The 16293-nt window shown below is 43.1% G+C and overlaps 1 long non-coding RNA gene across 1 annotated transcript in view; it reads left to right on the plus strand.

The window, feature by feature from the left end:
• The first annotated feature begins 417 nt into the window (after positions 1-417).
• Positions 418-16293, plus strand: part of LOC310765650 — a 45041-nt gene continuing 29165 nt past the window's right edge. Inside the window, exons 1-2 of the long non-coding RNA XR_014549703.1 lie at positions 418-522; positions 9853-9939. This is a non-coding gene — a long non-coding RNA (uncharacterized lncRNA). The remainder of the gene's footprint in view (positions 523-9852; positions 9940-16293) is intronic.

Consider the following 16293-nt stretch of genomic DNA (forward strand, 5'->3'; position numbering starts at 1 on the left):
ATAGCTGGCCATCTCTTAAGAATTAAGCTCCATTACACAATCAAGAGTCTCCAAGAATCCACCCACAACAGGATACGCAGCAGCAACATCGCCAGTTAATATTAAGTTACAAGCTTTGCATCATGAGACTGACTCGCAATAACTAATAACGCAGTTATTATGTGCATGCCACTGTTACCTTGATAATTACGAACACCACTGATTAACTCTGAGAATGTTTCATCTGCCTCACCTACAGGAAGGAAGCCGCCAATCTAGGGCACTATTTATGTTGCTATAACAAAAGTTGCCATTCCAGATAGAAAGTAGCCTAATGAAAGGGAGACAGAGGGAGGTTTGGCAACCAGAGCTAACAAACAGGAACAGCCAAGGCTTACAGGGAACAGGGAGGAGTGATGTTCCGTTTTGCAAAATCGGGTTTGGAGAAGCCCTACGTTTCAAATGCACCCCACTCCCAGCATTTTGTGCAAATCCCCCATATGGATTCATGTACTGCTGCAACTCAATTAGAATTAATTGACGGTGAGATAACGTGCCATTCTCCATTTCCTAGCAGATAGGGGCAATGTAGCTTGTGCCAGGTTGCTTTTGGGTTAGGGTAGCTGGCCAGAGAAAGCGCCATTAACAAAAAAGCCAAGCCTTTTCCTCAAGTACAACCACATTGAGGAGGGCTGCATGCTGCTGGAGTCACAGAGAGGGATAGTGTGTCAGGCAGCATATGCTCTGCAGAAGCAAAGAACTGTAGGGAATGCTCAGCACAGCTGGTTCACGTGCGCTCTCACAACCCTTTGATTCCTATGGAGCGATGCTGACAGATGACACAACTTGGAGCAGTGTGCGCTCACACTGGTTTAGTGGGCTTTCCTTGCACATGATTTAAAGGCTAAGGATGCAATGTTTGGTGTAGTGCTGCACTATCAGTGCTTGATAGTGAACAAGAAATGCTGCCATGTATGTATGTATGTAACAGTACTTGTTGTATGTCTCAGGTTCAATCCCTCAAATCTCCAGGTAAGTCTGGGAACGTTCCCCATCTGAAATCCTCTAAGGCTGGTGCCAATTGGAATTGATAATACTGGGTTAGATAGACCAGCGACCTGACTTTATAATATAAGGCAGCTTCCTATATTTCTGTCTCCCAAAGTCATCTTTATTCTATGGCATGCCACCATCACCACCAAATCAAAACATGTAAAGACTCGTTTAGTCTGGTCATATGTGGCCTTGAAAAATAAAATAAATAAAATAAGGCACAGTAAACCAGAAAGTATTGAGTCCTCTGCTGAGGCTTCCACAACACAAGACTTTATCTGTGCTAGTGCAAAACTGTGCTCAGTTTTGTATTTTTTATATATTTATATACACATTTACTTATATACATACATCGCCATTTTGTATGCTCCTCAATTAACAATGCCTCCTGGGTAATTAATGCTAAAAGATAAAAACAATACAATGCAATTTACATGAGCTCTCAAAAATAAACATAATAAAACCAACCGCAGCACACATACAAAACCAAAGCAAAACAAACATATTAAAACAGTTAAGCATACATTAGCACGGCAAAGCTAAAAACACTGAAGATCCTAAAATAATCTTCAAATGCCTGGGAAAATATTTCTTTACAAAAGGTTCCTGGGAGAATCTTATAAAGGCTAAACCTTGGTGCCAAAAAGGCTGCAAGGGAAGCTTCAGTTTTACAACACATGCATGCTGAAGTGTAAACAAGCTGCATCTTCTACACTAGAGCATTATTGCTTGGTCTGTCATCAGATGTGTGTTAATGCATAACTGACACATGCACCATGCCTTTCAGATCCCACTCTTAAGATAAATAAGCCAAAGTGTCCACTGACTGGGAAGTCATGCCAATGGCCCACATCCTGATGCACTACAATTCTCACACACACTGCACTTGCAGAGGTGTTCCTCCAATGAGCCGAAAACATCTCTGCTGGCTTCTGCCTGCAAAGTGACATCCTGCTACAGTCTGGCTGAGGTTAGAAACACTCTGTTAAGGCAGGGATGGGGAACCTTAGCGCATCCCCCCATGATGTTGCTGCACTACAGCTCCCATCAGCTCAGCCAGCATGACCAATGGTCAGGGATGATGGGAGTTGTAGTCCATCAACAGCCCGAGGAAGGTCAAAGGTTCTTTATCTTGGGACTGGGCTGTAAACAAAGCCCAGAGTACCTGTAACTAGATCAGTCCAATTAAATCCCCCCACTCTATGCTGACCAAAGAGAAAATGCTTTGTTATAGGACACACACACACACACACACACACAAAAGCAATTCTATACATATTCAGTGCGCTAACATCGGCTCATTCTGTGTGTGGCTTGGAAATGGCACTCAGCTGTGGGTAAAACTAGCTTTTGTGTCTTTTGCTGATGGTTAGCAATGAAATTAAGCAAGCTGACTTCTTTAACAACACTTCCCACACTACCAGGACACCTTGCTGTTCTTTTTAGAGACACGCTTTGCTCATGCTGGAGAACTTGGAGAAGTTCAAGTGTTGCATAATTACCCAAAGCAGGCCTGAAAACAAGAATATCCTGTTTGGATTCCTGTACGCTCCCTAGGGTAGCTCATCTGAATCTCTGACAGCCTTCGAGCTCAATGAAGAAAACATTAAGGCTCCTTCCTGATAGCAGCTTTATACCTAGAGTTCCTCAGCAGTAGGGCTCTTTAGTCCCAAAGCGTCCTCAGACAATCGCCCCATTGTTTACTTGCTAGTCAGATGAAGCGTTATGCTTTCCCTCACTCTGTAGGGCCTCCATAATCCTAACAGTCATGTTCGCTCAGCAGTAAGCCTAAATATATGCTTCCTAGAGGACTTTCAAAGCCAGGCTATGTAGATTAACATTGCTGGGGTCTGATGCTATCTGTGACAGGTTTCTAACACCATTAACATTTTAAAAAATAAAATAAAATGTGGCCAAGGCTTTAAAATGATTTGCTCCCGATAAATACATTTTTAGTGGGTCAATTATTAGAATAGTAAGGGGGGGGAGTGATTGTCGATGGGACAGGATCCCATTCAGAATTGGTCTGTCAGCCGCGCCTCATCTCTTTATGTGTCACCATGCCCCCTTTTTTTGATTAAGAAGAGAAAAGAGGAGAGAAAGAAAGAGAGAGAGTAAGAAGCTCAATTGTATATGGGTGAATCAGGAGACTTCACAAACATTCAAGGAACACACATGCCACTACAAATTAACCATTAGCACTGCACGGTATTCATCTTTTCTGTCACACACTGTGGGAAGCATGCCTTATTAGCATGGAACCACGGAGTAATAGTATCTCCATCGACTTAGCATGTCCTTATCTTGGAGGTAAAAAAAGGCAGACAACTGCATAGGCAAGCACCCAGCAGACCCGGCCACTTTCCACCACCACCACCCCTCCTTTCTCCCCACCCATCCCTGGAATTACTGCCTGCAATTTACAAAGAAGAATAAAATAATCCTCAACCTCATGGCCTTTTCGACTGTTCTCGAGTTTGCCCTGGCGTTTTACTCCGCACAGTGGCGTTTGCATTTTTAATCAGCCATACGCATAAAGCAAACAATGACCCCAATTGCTGCATGGCTTCCCTCGCCCCGTCCCCCACCCCCAACTGCAGTTTCTCATTGGCTTTGAATTTGAATAGTACACGGCGCACGGGGCCCTTCCTGGAACCCAGATGTCAAATTATAGGCTCTGTCTCATTGTGTGGGGTGGTGGTGGTGGGATGTTTCTGTATGGCAGTGAAGTTCATTGTTAATTCCCCCCCTCCCCCTCGCTGTTGTGATCCAAAAAGCTGCAAAGGAATCCCCCCAAGTTTCATTTGAATGTGAGTCGGTCTTGGTGCTCCCCCCTCCCCAAATAAGCAATTAAACTGTTAAAAAGAGAAAGAAAAACCACGCTACGTACGTGGTCTTAAAACGAAGCACTTTCAAAATCTGTGCTCAGACTGAGGAGGCAGCTCTCATTTGATGCCTGTGCAGTCTATAAAAAGGCTTGAGAGGGGCCCCTTCCCCCTACCTGGCCCTCCTTGCATGCTGTTTTATTTAAGAAATCAAGAGTCTATTTCACAACCACTTTGCCATATAAAAACCAAACTTTTACAACATAAAAGTGACTTTCAAGGGGAGGGAAAGCTTATTGCTTGTTTCACTAGCTTCTTTTAGCATATACTTGTAAAAATAAAATAAAAAATCTGAATGCCATCCAATTTGGTAAAATCTAATGTAGCAACAACCCAGAGCCTCCCACTGAGCTAAAAGCAGAGCTGGTATTTTAAATGTTATAGGGCTGTAACCTAAGCACTAGAGGTAAGCGTGGGGAGGGGGGCAGAGATGGGGGGAATGTATGACACAGTTGTAACCCAACACGGTGGATTCCCCAGCATAAACAAAATCAAATGGGAACGTGGGGTGGTTTGGCCTTCCAACAACTCCAGTTTCAAAATAGTTACAGATTTGTGCTCCTCACTGAGAAACAAGACTTCACATGGAACAATGGGACAACGCAGGGCTTGACTGAAGCCAAAGCTCACCGGTGCTGAATCTTGTGGATCCAGCTTAATGCTGGAATGAGCCCAAGACATTTTGCTGCCTGAGGAGGACAAGATGGCGCCTCCCCCCCAGTTCCATGTATACAAGCCAACTGGACTGGCATTTGTGTCTTACTTCAACACTGGTTGATGGGGCAGCACCCTCCATGACGCCAAACAGCAGCAAGTTAGCTTAGGGGGAACAAGGCAGGCTATTTTGCACACCAAGCACTGTCTTCCATGCCTCGCCATGGCTGGCACTCTCTCTCTCTCTCTCTCACACACACACACCCCACACAGGCACCTGCTGCCTGAGGCATCTACCTCGCTCTGCCTAATGATAGGCCAAAGCTTGCTAGGAATTAGCAGGACATCCAGAAGTAGGCCTCTTGTATAAAGAGGGGAAGATGTGAACCTACTGAAAGTCAGAGTGATAAGATGCCTAGCATCCCTCTAGATCATGGAAAACTGATGCTTGGGGAAAGTTCAGTCTTTGCCGCAAAATTATACACCATTAAGGATGCCTATCTTGAGAGACAAAGGAAGAATCCAACACCATTCCTCAAACTTTATCTGCCTCTGAACTAGAATTCTGACATTTCTTCCAGTGATCCAGTGGTACTACTCCCATAGAAGCTTCTGGAAAATTGTGATGAGGGAAGGCTACAAAACCCCCCCGAATAAAACAAGCCATTGGCCAGCCAGCACAATTGTCTTTTGAAATACGAATGGGTAAGGCACATCTCTGTTATCCGTTGCCTGAAAGATGCAGGCGGACCTTCTCCATGCTTGCTGTCATGAGCATATGTTTTACCATATGCCTAGCGTGCTGTAATTCACCAGCCACTTCCAGTTCCCTCAGCCTGCTTCAAGACAACATGGACTACAAAACTTCACTCCATCTCACGTAACTTCTGCCACCAAGCAGCGCTTCTCGTTGAAAATTCCCTGTCAGCATGCAGCCGCGATAAAGTGCTGGTTTACTTACAAGCCTTTCTGATTTTTCACCACGTCGTTTTTGCTCAGACATAGGAACTCTCCACCTTTCTGCTCCACCCTTGCTAAATATGCTGGTTAAAGGCCACCCGATGTAACCTCAAGTATTAAAAAATGGACAGGTTATATTTAAACACCGGGGATTGGAAGGAGAGGGTTGGTTGTGACTTGTGAGGACGCGGGCCCCCTTTTATACCATCTCAGCCAGCTGCTTCTAGAAACAGCCCTCTCTACCTGCCCTTTGAGCAGGCTGTTTTATTTAGAAAATCAAGAGGCTTATTCACAACCACACTGCCACATAAAAACAGATCAGCACGCCAAAAATGGATTTGCGAAGCAGAATTAAGGAAGCAGAAGGGTAGAGTTTTACTAATTACTGGCACACTTCTTAAAGACCAGAATACACAAGATGCAGATCTGTGAAAGGAGGATAGTTAAGAGAGTTTAAATTCAGCCGTGGCACATCCTGAATTGGATTGGACCCCAGAAACTGGAGCAGGGGCAATTTAGCAGCCTTTCCCAAGTGTTACATCACAATTTAAACCACCTCTCCTCTCAACAGCCTGCTATTAGTCCTACTGGGGCGGTGGGGGGAGGGGGGAGAGAAATACAATACAGGCTACTTAACTTGAGGTGTGATCCTATGCAGACCTACTCAGACATGAGGGAGGACAGTCACAAAGAGGGCCCCATTCTGGCACCCCGATCCGCTCAGGTTGTGGGGTGCATTTGTGGCCAGCTTGGCCAAGAAGAGACAGCCTCTAATGCAATCACATAGAAATCATAGAACTGTAGAGCTGGAAGGGACAGCAAGGATCATCAAGTCCAACCCACTGCAATTAAGGAATCTTCTGCTGTGGTGAGGACTGCAGGGCCTGCTCCCTCTGCAAGGCCTCTACCATCTGGCCTGGGGGACAAGGCTGGACTCACTGGAACAAACTCTTGGGGCAGTGCTTGGGGGGTGTGTGTGTGTTTGTGTGTGTTTGCTATTGTTTCCCTGCTCCAAGTGTCTATTGTGTTTTAAAACATTCTTATGCAGCTTTTAACCTTTGGGGCTTTAAATTTTAGCGGCCTTGTTTTGTTTTAGTTGGGTTGGGGTTGTTTTTAATGCTTGGGTGGGGCCGGGGGTTATTTAAATCTGTCTGTCATTGTAAATTGTGTTTCTTTTTAAAAAAATTCTATTGGCTTATTGATTTGTTTATGGTAGTTTGTATAAAGAAAGTTGTTTTTAAGTTCAGGACTGCCCCGGGAGTGGTCCCTAGCCCACAGAATGGCTGAGGCAGGTTCCACTAGGGGGGATGCGCCGCGACACTCGATCACATGCCACTTGGAACCCTAGAACATTAAAACAAAATTTTAAAACACTTGATTTTTTTAAAAAAACCCTATGTGGCATACAACTTAAAAACAGTTAACAATATCATTAAAACAAAAATATAACATAAAACCAGAAAAGCTGTTCTGTAAAAGCATGTAAAACCAAATTAAAAATGGGAATTCACATAGACAGAAACAGAGTCTGATCTTATGAGTCGGACTTTCCCTGACCCATTGGTCGGGCAAAGCCTGACTCATAAGACCAGGGCCTTTTTTATCCGTATGAATTTCCTGAATACCTGTTTTTAATGAGTTATTATTTTATTTATATTTGAGGTGATCAAATAGCCTGCAAAACCAGATACGGTGATGCGGAGAGAGAGAGAGAGAGAGAGAGAGAGAGAGAGAGAGAGAGAGAGGGAACGTATTATGTACATTGTGGCTTCGCTATACTTCCAAATATTTGAAGCAGAAAAAAACTGTTGTGAAGTGCATATCCTTACAGTGCAATCGCATACATGCGCACTCAAAAGTAACTTGCATCAAGTTCAATAGGGCTTACTCCTAGGTAAATGGTTTTACAACTGTAGCCTTCATGTCATTGCAAAACCACTGCTTTTTAGCAGAGCTGGAGAACTCTTTATGACCTCTCTAGTCTAGCCTGTTCTTGATTTGTGATTGTTTATAGCTGGGCAGCAGCTATTACCAGATCTTTCTTACAAGCTGATTTCTGAGACAGAATGGACAAGCAAACACTGCCTGGGCATTCTGAGCGATAGCCCATATACAACCTGTATATACTAATTCATTTTTACATTTAGGGAATTTGTACCTTCCCTTTCCATTCAACAGAACACTGGAGGTCGTTCACAAAGCTCAGCAAGAAAAAAGAACATGTAAATGCAATATGCATAAATTATAGAATGTGATTGCCAGGCAAGCTTGAATTTCAGTGCATCTCACTTTAGAAATGCAGCGTAATAATAATCAAGCTACTGCAGTAGAGAATCCTGGTTTTGAACAAGTTTGATCTTACCACGAAGCAAAGTGAAGCAGCCATCACTGCCTACGGATCTAGAGCGACGCCATTTTGTTTTCTCCACATCAGTGTTTCATGAATAATAACAAGTCACCATTTTAATTTTTTTGCCTCATGTTTGAAAATGTGTGAGAGGTTTTTGTGGTGCCCGAGGTAGAAAACCTCACTGTTGTTCCATAAAAATTCAGGGAACACCTAAACCACCAATACATGCATTGCCCCTTAATGGTACCTCATCATCTGCCTCATCTGTGGAAGGCCCAACTCTGACATAAGGCCTGCACATATATTGAATACGCTCGGCCTAGGGCTTGTTCCTGTAAATGGAAAGGAAAGTGTGAATTGGTGCCCTAGAGATTCTCTCTTCGATTCTTTCTGAGACCTTTGCATGGAGGGGGCATTGGTACAATGGCACGACAGCATGTAGCTCTCAAGCATATGTGTGGAGAAGCTGATGAGTGATTATGGGTTAGAGGGAGAGAGAGAGGTAGCTGGGAAGCTTTCACAATGCTTCAAAGCAGATTTGACTTTGACCCCTGCATCACTCTACCACCTATGCTTCTCATTTTATGACCTTGCCATGCTGCGTCTCTTTTGGGAGGCCTCCAGCTTATGAGATGCTGCTTCACAAGCAGGAGAGACAGATGGCAGCTTTATAGATTTGGGGTAGGGGGTGGGGTAGGGTGGGGGTAGGGCACTAGAATGAACGGAGAGTGATCTGCCCAAAAAAAATAGGCTGGAAAGAAAAATATATCAAGGTACTCTTTTGTTTTTGTTTTTTTGTCTGCACATTTCAAACAGAACTGGTTTGCGTACACTAAATCGTTTGTTGAGTGCAGATATCCGACATGGAAATAACCCTTGCCACTCGCAGAGATAACAATGGTCTTATTCACAGAAACCTTTTGTCAAGTCTTGTTTTCGAAGTCTTGACAGAAGGGGGGGGTGTTGTTGAGAAAACACCCATGCAAGGTATTATTGGGAAATAATTTTCATTTAGGGGTGAAAAAAATCTCTTTCTCTGGGCAATGCATAAGCAGCCATAAGCACTCATCCAAGACTAACCATCCCTGCATTAGGAATTCCTAGCCACTGCTTTTAAACTGTGCTGTAGTTTATTGTTTGCTCTAAATCAAAGCCGAATACCACTGTGTCTGTTAGAAAATCATTACAGTGCCATTAAAGTCGGAGTCGCAGGCCTAGCAAACATGGAATCTCCCCCCCCCCCCCACCCAAGTGGGAGGTGGGTCTGCAGCACGCTGCCTCCTCGCCTGATTATGTGCAAACCAGTTCTGGTCAAGAGATACAGCTGTCACAAAGCACTCAACAGATGGCAGTTGCTGGGTGAAGGCTCATCCATATTTGGGCGCTCGGGTGACATCTGAGAGCCTGTGTGTTCCATAAATGCTCTCATGCAGCCTTTGCAATGCAACGGAAGGTTTTGCAATGCAGAATGGCAACATTCATCTTTCCCAGGAATAGAGATAAATTGAACTGCCCTTATGAAAAAGCACTGCATAAAATGCTCAAATTTATTGTCCTTTAAAACTTTTAACTGTTATGGAGAGAGGTGGCTGGAAAAATGGAGAGGCTGACAAATTGGGAGATGGATCCCTTTTTTACAGAGATGAAAAACAGTGGTAAATTCGTATTTTAGCCTTAAAAGGTTCTTTAAAGATTGGTTTAACTCACAAAGAGCAGCAATTTCTCTCCTGATGCAGGAAACTGCGAGGAAGTAGAGAGCTTTGGAAGGCAATCGTACTGATCAATTCCTTTACAAAGAAACTTAAAGCAGCCAAAATAATACAGAGTTTCTTGGGGCTTTTCATGCACTGTAAACCTACCTAGTGGCTTTATTTTAAATTAAGTTTTAAAGTTAATTCATATTGGAGTCTGGATGCCTTGTATCAAGCAATAGAATTGTGCTGTTTTAAAATGCCTCTCTGTTTCTTTCAGGAAAACCCTTTGCCTGTGTTGGACTAGAGCGTGAGAGAGCTGTGTTCAAATTCCCACTCAACCATGAAATTCACTTGCCATTCTCAGGTCAGTCACTGTGTCTCAACCTAACCTACCTCACAGGGGTGGTTGTGAGGATAAAATGAGGAGGCGAAGAACCACATAAGGCACCTTGAACTTCTAGGAAAGGTGGGATATAAATGTAATAGGGACACAGGTGGCTCTGTGGCCTAAACCACTAAGCCTCTTGAGATTGCCAATCGGAAGGTCAGCAGTTCAAATCCCCGTGATGGGATGAGCTCCTGTTGCTCTCTCCCAGCTCCTGCCAACCTAGCAGTTCAAAAGCATGATAGTGCAAGTAGATAAATAGGTACCACAGCCATGTGAAGGTAAATGGCATTTTTGTGCACTCTGGCTTTCGTCAGGGTGTCCCGTTGCTTCAGAAGCAGTTTAGTCATTCTGGCCACATGACCTGGAAAGCTGACTGTGGACAAACCCTGGCTCCATTGGCCTGAAAGCGAGATAAGCTGCCACACCCCATTGTCGCCTTTCACTGGACTCAATCGTCCAGGTGTCATTTACCTTATTTTACCTTAAATGTAAAAATAAATAAATGTACAGAAACTCCTGAAAATGCCAGTGCAATGTTATAAATGTCTACTCAGAAGTCACCCCCTTTAAGTTCAATGGAGAAGGACTGAGTGGATGAGAACTGCATCCTATATTGGATATGACATTATTTGTGTGATTGGCAAATGCTTTCTTCCCATGCCAATTTATCTGGTTGACATAGTTACCACACACCTGTCCTGGCATGCATAAGACACACCAATGCCAAAGGCTTATGCCCTGTATTATACACAAAGTGTATCCTGCACCAAGTACAATATCTTGTGGCCTCCACTGTGTAATAGATGAGACACCCATTTGCAGTCTCAGGGCATGGATGCAATCAAAGGAATATCTCCCCCCCACACACACACCTTTCATTTCATACCTAGAAAATAACCACTTCCTTTTACACATGTGTTCTTAAAATTCCTTCCTTCAGGAGGAACGGTGGGATATAATCATCATCATCAAGTGTTCATACATGTTGTTTTGTTCAGAAACAAGGCTCTAATTTGATAGCTTTGAACTGAATGAAAAAGCCTTAAGGCATCTCCTTCCTCTTTATTCTGCCCGAATATTGCTTCTACCCCAAAATCCTGCCCTGATGGTGCTACTGCTGCTGCTGCTAAATCTGCTCCAAAAAAAAGGTAGAGCAGGTATTTGGTTTCTCTCCAGTGGGTGGTTCTGCATTTCCCTCCTGCTGTTTCCAGAAGAACCTGATTTAAAAAGAAGTGCTTTCAGAGGCTAGTTGTTCTGTGGTAATCCTCTTCCTGCCCTGTCCTGAAGAACTTGCTCCAAAAGTATCACTTTCAGAAACATGGACAAGCGGTGAGTCAAAATGACATCACTGTTTGTTTATTTGCACAACTACATTTTTTTGAGTGACCACAAGCAGCAAGTATAGCTAATTAAAGCCAGCTAGTTATTTAATAAATTCTTTCCCATAAGAAGTTCCCATAAGCTGCTTCCTTCATAGACATGCCCATTTCCCAACAGCCTCGTCTTAAGGTCATGGGAACCTTCAACCACAACGCCTACTTTCCACTTTGGTAAATGATTAAGTGGCTTCCAGTTGCTTCAGGGAAATGGCACCCCAAGTGTTCAAATGTAGATTAATTCCAGGTCACTTTTTGGCTGTTAGAATGTTTGTTTGGTGTAGGGGTTACGAGGTTAAGCTGTGAACCAAGATAACACTAGTTCTAATCACCCACCCACCCCACCACAAGTTCATTAGGAATGAATAGGCAAGCCACTATTTTCATCTCAGCTCTCCTCCATTCTACAATATTGGTCCTACCTTACAAGGCAGTTGTAAAGATAATTACAGGAAACGCTGAATTCCAAAATCACTAAATAAATGCTTAAAGAACCACCCAATACTGTTTGCTTGGAATAAGCTGCAGCATGTTCAGTGGGATTTGCACCCTAGGAAGTGTTTTTAGATATGGAGCCAAAGTATTAATGTATTTGTACCAGGCATTTGATGCAACATAATTCACATAGATGCATATGGTTTTCTCTTTTACACTGTATGTGGTTCTTTTGTTTTGTTGTGTTTTTTGGGGCGGGGAAGGGGAATCATACAGTTTATCTTTTAAAATGACAAATGTTGGGCACTGCATACCCATATTTCTCACTGCCTCCCTACAAGGTCTATTGCTTTGATCACAGTCAGATTCTGATTGTTAGCACCATTTTCTAGTGTGATCTGAAAACTAGATACACTAGACAAAAGTATTACTTCATGAAGCATATACATCCTGATGTATAATGTAGGGTCAGTAACTAAGGTTAGAAACCTGCATTATTTTTATTTATTATTATTATTATTATTATTATTATTATTATTATTATTAATTATTTATTATGCATTATCATTTATTATTATTTATTATTATTATCCTCCAGTGAACCCAAGGTGATGTACATGGTTCTCCCTGCCTTGTGAGGTAGGTTAGGCTGAGAGACGGTGACTGACCCAAAGTCACCCAGTGAACATCATGGCTGAGTCGTGATTCAAACCCTGATCTCCCAGGTGGTTTAGTGTGACATATGAATATAATTTCCTTTTTTATTCTGTGCAACTCTACAAAATAATTTCAGAGCTGCTGCTAGGGGAGGTGATAGCACAAAAAGCATCCAGACCCTTCAAGTGTCCCTATTTTCCAGGGACAGTCCTGGATTTCCTGAAGCTGTCTGTCCCTGTTTCTGATTTGATCTGGGAATGTCCCGCTTTTCCTTAGGACGTCCCTATTTTCACTGGAGAAATGTGGGACGGTATGAGCATCACATAACGAATTGCCAGTTCTTGAGCTGGGTATATGCTCATCATCACTTACTGTCTGATGAAAGCCCAGATTACATTTGTTGAAGTTGCTGCTGTGGCTTTAGCCCTAGCCCTTCTGTCAGCGTTTTGCTGCGCGATTGTAAAGAGCAACCCTACGCATGGCAGAAGGCAGATGCTGGCGATTTAAGCAGGGCAACCCACCACAGTGCTTTTACTCAGCTGATCCTTAATGATTTAGCATTTAATGCAGTTCATCTTTCATAATGCAGAGTTCAGAGAGACACAACTGCTACTGAGGATGCAACAATATTGACCTCCCAGCCAAGGGCAAAACATGGCTTCTTTCATTGTCTTTGCCCCTGGAACCATGGGACCCTTCAGCTGTGCTCTGAAGGTGAAGGAGACTACAGTACAAAAGAATGAAGCAATTCACTTCCCATCAATGAGTTCTTCCCAAAGAAAAATCATAACTCTGATTTTGATACAATTAATTTTCATTAGAAACTCAGCCTCCTTCTCAAACTGTGGATGAAAGCAATCCATGCTATCCAATTATCCAGACCACTTTCAGAATTAGCCAGAGCATATGGCAAACCATGCTGATTGGGAATCAATTTCCTGAAGGTGTCATGGCCAGATCACCTTCTGGTGAGCTTTTGACTTAACAGTGGCCTCTGCCCACTGCAGAGGTGGGCGATCTATTAAGATGGTTCACCCAGAGACTAATGGATCCAACTAGTTTTCAGAGAGCTCTGAGCAGTTTTCCATCTGGCTCATCAATTAAAGCACTGTTCAATCTTTGGAACACAAAGATGAGCCAGGAAGTTGACTTAAGTGCACTGAGCATCCTCTCCTGACTGGCAGAGTTCAGAAATCTCTGTGGTATACCTCAAAACTAGGAGCAAGGAGTAAGACGGCTTGAGTACAGGTGAGAAAACTTCCTAGTGAATGTCACCAAACACTGGCATGCACTTACATTTAAGCCTACTCAGTGGTAATGAAAGTGTTGAAGAAAGCTTACTTCTCCACTGTGTCCTCAGTTGGCTGTCCAGTGGAGTTGTTTAAGAGTGGCTAAACGCTTATTGCATACTGGCTCTAGGGAGGTGATAGAGCCACCTAAAGCCCACTTTGATACGTTTGCTAAGCATTTTGAGGAGAAAACTGTTTCCCTCTCCTGGGATTTAGATTACATCATTGGTGCTGATGAAACTGCTAAGTGCTTTCTTGTCCCATATTGCCTGGGAACATAGACATGGCCATGGACAAGAAACTTGGCCAAGTTCATACAGCCACTTGTGGCTAACCATTGCCCCTCATGGGTTCTAACAGGGGGAGGAGTCAGCAGGATAGGCTGGCAAAGTAATTAATGCCTCACTTCAACAAAGAATGGTTCCAGGCTGCTATCTTCAGAAATGCTTCTCCCAGCATTAACCTACCTTAGACCCTTGGACCATCATCCAAGGCCCTACTCTGGGTCCCTCCTCTGAGAGGGTGACAACAAGAGAGAGGACCTTTTCAGCTGTGGTTCCCTACCTGTGGAACACTGTCCCCAGTGAGCTCTAAGTGGCACCTTCAGCGACATCATTTTGGCATCTGGTAAAGTTCTACCTTGTTTCCAGGCCTTTCGCGGATAGAGTTGATTTTGTTTTTATTTTTAGGATGCTGTTAATGCTTCCTGTCGCTGTTTTGGGTGGGTTTTTGTGTTTGTTGCATTAGAAATTGTTAATGTTCATATGACACACACACACACACACACACACACACATTTGTGGTGTGAAGCAGAGATATTTCTAAGACACGCAAATGGAGATCTACGCCATGGCTGCAGTCTGAAACACACTGACTTGGGAGTAAGCTTCACTGGATGCCATGGGACATAAACACTGATAGCACTGTGATATACAGAACTATTTTTCCTTATACTGAATTCACAATTTAAAGGCCAGCTGAAGAGAGAAGTGCCACCTTAAAAATCTGCTTGACCTCCTGTAACAATGTCCAAAGTTTTTCTTCATAGTTACTTTTCATCAAGTCTGAGCACATAAACAGTAAGTTGATAGGTCGAACAGCAGAAATATTATCAAATTGGTTGCTTTTAAACTCTGCTCCCTCACCACCCCCACCCCCACATCACAACCACCACCCAAAAGCCTTCCTTAATGCAATAATCTTCTGTTTTCATTTTGTGCTAGTGGAACTCAGGCAGAAAGTAGATTATATAGCAAGAGTGCATCTACCTCGGTTTCTAACAACATCTGTAAATTAGGATTTGAAAGAAAAAGAAGCAGATTATATGAACTTTCATTACAATTACAATGCCACAGAACAACTGTTGCCTAGCTATGATTATGGCTAATCCCTGGACACTATAGCAGAGATTTTAGGTTTATAATGTCTTATTCATAAAAAAGAGCAGAAGACATGCATGTTCATTTGAGTCTCCAGTGGAAAAAGAGACTCAACACACTATTTGATTAAAATCCAATGAAGCAATGGCATGCCTTAAGAGGAGAATCTAAAGATATTTCAGAAGTTCTATTTTTAAAAATGGACATATCCCACTGAAACCACCATTTCTGAGGCACCTCCAGACTGTCAGTATTTTGTGGAAAGACCTCAAGTTCATATTGGGAAATTTAGATTTGCCCAATTTAAGTGGATTAAAGCAGTCTGTTGCCTTAGTGCAACAAAATGTGAAAAGTGTGGCACTTAAAAGTGTGGCATGAACAAACTATTAAGGGGAAGACATATGGACACCCCATAAGCAAAACAAGCTGAATGCTCATTTTCATATATTCTTCCCATGAACAAGTCAGGATAAATGCTCAAGAATGACCAGATATAATCCTGCATCCCTGTAAACTTTGTGCCAGCAAATCAGGATGGATGATCAATAAATAGGTCATTTGTAAGAGCCTCTGGATTGACCAGTGTGCTAGTGGCATGCAAAGAATGACAAACTCTGTAATACTTTCACCTTAGGGTATTCTATTTCACCTACTTTGGTTCCATGATAGATTAATTCCAGGTAGTGTGGGATTGTACTGCCTGGCCACACCTCTGCCATTCATTGCATGCCCTTGTGGCCTTGCTCCTTTTACACCTACACATTATGCACAGTGTCTAAAGAGGAACACAACATGTGTGCAAGCCCAGATGTGGCGGCTACTGCCATACAATCATTTCTCTGTTATCACCTTCCCCCAGAAACTATTAGCCCTGTAAGTGAAATGCAGAGATATAAGGGCAAAACCTGAAACTCTTTGATACATGCAAAAACTGATTCTATTCCTAATATGAATGTTCTCCATTCGCTTTGGACTGTTTCCACTGCAGCCCTAGCCAGTGAGGTGTTTGGATAGGTGAAAATGTGGGTAGCCATGGTATGGCAATAGAGGAGGGGAAAGCGTTCTTCACACTTACCTTTCACAATAGAAAGCTGCTTGCATCCATCCTTGGTCAGCTCTCCACTTTGCATCCATCCTGGGTTAGCTCTCCACTCTGCAACTTGCACTCACATGGTGTTGTATGTGGCAGCCCCA

The sequence above is a fragment of the Podarcis filfolensis genome (assembly GCF_964270895.1).
Source record: "Podarcis filfolensis genome assembly, chromosome: 6".
Taxonomy (NCBI): Eukaryota; Metazoa; Chordata; class Lepidosauria; order Squamata; family Lacertidae; genus Podarcis; species Podarcis filfolensis.